Below are 3438 nucleotides of genomic sequence, written 5' to 3'. Positions count from 1 at the left end.
ATATTTATGTGAAAATTTGGCTGTGAATAATCTTATTAACATAGCACTTTGAATTTTCAAAATGCAATTCTGGCTGTTATCCTTTCAATACCATGGACTAGAAAATACAAAAGGTGGATATATGAACAAAGATTGTTACCCATGTGGAGCAAAGCTGTACATACTCTGCTACTGGTTATCATGAATTACGTCTCCCCTGTTTAATGCTTACTTAAAAAGGCAAGATGTTCATAGAGCTTCAATCCTAACTGCAGCATTTCATTTTCTTTTTTTGTTTGTTTTCCAGAAATGTAACAACCTTTTTTAAATGAAGGTATAGGGAATTTCTTAAAATAAATTTGTAGGTAATTATATTTTGTGTAAATTCTTCATGAAAAATATATTGTGATAGAAAATTTAATTTGCTCACTAAACTAATAATGACTTCGTTACCTTGTGTTAAACTTGCCACAATATGTATATATTTCATGGGAAAAGGGCAAGCATTAATACACAGGTTTTTCTTCTTTTTTTCAAGCTGTGTGAAAGAACTTGTGATGGACAGATTCAAATATCAAACAGATGCTGAATTTTATTCTTCCAAAGCACCTTCTTTCTCTCTTTAATGCTCTCAAATCTGCCTCTTACTTCCACCAGTCTACAGTTAGCCTAATCCAATTATCTTTACTCAGTCGTCATCATATTTCATGGATTTTTCAGAATTCGATGATAATGATTATCACCACCTCCTTCATTAAATTGTATCCTCTGCCTGGCTGGTATGTCTCAGTGATTGAGCGTCAACCTATGAACCAGGTGGTCACAGTTCAATTCCCAGTTGGGGCACATGCCCAGGTTGCATGCTTGATCCCCAGTGTGGGGCACGCAGGAGGCAGCTGATAAATGATTCTCTCTCATCATTGATGTTTCTCTCTCCCCCCACCCATTCCTCTCTGAAATCAACAAAATATACATATATGTTTGAAAGTTGTATTTTCCTTTGCTGTCAATAAACCTAAATAAACTATTCTAGGCCTCCTCTTGTATTTTAGGTTCTTTGCCTTTACTGTTCATTAACTTTTCCTCTCCTTTTAGTTTTATACTGCAGCATTCGCCTTTTTGCCAAGCCTGTGCTGCAGTTCCAAAGATTGGTCATTTATACTTGAATACTCAGCTATCACCGCCAATTAAATATGCGTAAAACTGATCTGACAATATCCTATTCCTCTCAACCAGCAATAGCACTAAACTACTTTCCCAACATCTGTTACTGTTAGGATTATTCTTGTAGCTCAGCAAAAGAAGTAAGTACAAATTTACTCTGTGGGAGAATACAGGGATAGTTATAACAGGGCAAATTCTGATGTAGGTTAGAAGAATCAGGAGTAGGGCAGCCCAAAAACATCAGAAATTTTCTGGAATAGAGGTCAAAAGCATAGACTCTGAAGCCAGATTATCTGGGTCCAAATATCAGTTAAACTACTTACCAGCAACCTTGGGCAATTTCTTAATCCCTCTTTGCCCCAAATTTTCATCAGAAATGATAGTAATAGTTCTTGAGAGCGTGGAATGAGTTCATACAAGTGAAGGTGCTGGTTAGAGCAGATTTTGACTTTTAGGAAAAGGAAATAGAAAGCAGGGACATAATTTAAGAAGCTATGGGGGAAACAGAAAGCAATGATGAGACATAAGCCTTGACTGCCCTCCTCATCTCTGTTTCTACCTCCTGAAACAAAACCACCCTTCAGGATTTGGCGACAGCTTCCTTGTTTCTTATTACTGGAAGAGGATTTTATCTCCTATGAACTCTATGGAGTTTTGATGTACATGCCCAACCCCAGACACTTTTGAGAATGAAGGAGAGGACTGTTAATAATTACACTAAAACAGCAGGCGTAAGTGCAGACCCTTCTAGGCTAACCAGGACCTCACATATGCCATTTGTACGCCCTGTACACTGCCTCGGCTCAGTGGTTGGAATGCGGGCTTCTTCCTCTCATCACCCTTCTCCACCACTTCTGCCATGAGAACACACGCACCAGATAATGTCTGATAATCAGACACTGACCTTAAGTACTTTGTATTCTTTACAGTATTTTGTGCACAGGAGGTGCTCAGTAGATAATTTGTAAATGAGCAAATTAGTTAATTAATTTTTAGCACTGCTTTAAATTGTTCTTCTCTTATCTTATTTACCTTTCTAAGATCTTTTCCTCTCGTATACTATATTAGAGACCTGTCATTATAGGTAAAATATATAAAGTAGTAACATCACAAAAGTTACCAATGAAACTCAGCTTTGGTATACTATAGTAATAGTGGGTATACACATAATAAACATTAAAACATATATGACATACATAAGAGCACATACACTTCCTCTCTATTATATAAGAAATAAACATAGTGTAAGTGTAGATATAGGTATACATAGATATGTACATAAATATTTCCAAGGTATAAGAGGCCATACATTGATACTTAACTTTTTAGAACTTAAGGGTTATACAATACTCACCTCATTCTCTGCTATGGTGGAACTATTGAACTTACCATTTTAAATATATTTCGCTAAAAGAATTAGGGCTTCTGGATCTTGTTTTCTTTTCATCATCACTTGGCCTGGTTCTTACCTGCATTATTAATGTTCATTTTTCATCGAGGATGCTGAAGAAATGTCTTGTTCTGCAGTATCTCTGGAAGTCATTGAAAACACAAATTTCTAAAGGCAAGCAGTTTGTACCTTTGTTCAACCGCAGTGGTAAGTGCAGCCTTTTTACCTTACCTTAGGGAAAATATCTATCAAGTTATACTGACTGATAACCTGAAACAGGTGCAATGCTCAGGCAAAATATAGTAACCAGAAGATTGTGAACTTACAAATATGTAAAAAGCTAAATAATAGGATTTATGGAGAATGGTCAGAGTACCTAGAAATATTTCTCTCAGAGAAAAGGAGTGAGGAAGGACTTCATTCAAATAAGCAGAGGTCACTCTATTTGTCATATATAACGTTCGCTGAAATAAAACTCATTTGACAGTTAGTAGCATTAAATATAGTATGAAACTAGTCAGGTATGCCTTAGGACTTTATGATATTCTGCTTTCCCAACCAAAACCTAGCTATTTCCATGGCATTCTCTTGGCCTTCCTTTAAACATCCAAATCAATCCAACCATGACCTCAGTATGGTGGGCCCCAAGTCTCTGGGCCTATTATATAATCCAGGGGTGGGCAACCTTTTTGTGAGTGCGTGCCAAAACCAGCAAAATCTCTGACTCAAAATTCTTCTGTGTGCCAACCCTAATTTTTTGAGAACATGTTACGCCTACTTGATATCTCTTAAGCTGTACATATGTGAAGAACCTTGAAGAAATAATAAAATTCATTCGAGCAACAAAAACACAGTATATGGTGATAAAAAATACATTTATTATTTAATGTATACATGTGCACTGA

The 3438-nt window shown here is 36.3% G+C and overlaps 1 long non-coding RNA gene across 1 annotated transcript; it reads right to left on the bottom strand.

Moving 5' to 3' along the window:
- Nucleotides 1-590: 590 nt before the first annotated feature.
- Nucleotides 591-2696, bottom strand: LOC107183523. Its single transcript, XR_001514314.1, has 3 exons — nucleotides 2498-2696; nucleotides 1467-1591; nucleotides 591-784 (listed from the first exon to the last, which is right to left on the bottom strand). It is a non-coding gene; the product is annotated as an uncharacterized LOC107183523 (long non-coding RNA).
- Nucleotides 2697-3438: the final 742 nt, after the last annotated feature.

This window comes from Myotis davidii, unplaced genomic scaffold (assembly GCF_000327345.1).
Source record: "Myotis davidii unplaced genomic scaffold, ASM32734v1 scaffold59, whole genome shotgun sequence".
Lineage (NCBI taxonomy): Eukaryota > Metazoa > Chordata > Mammalia > Chiroptera > Vespertilionidae > Myotis > Myotis davidii.
This window is presented reverse-complemented; position numbering and strand designations above follow the sequence as displayed.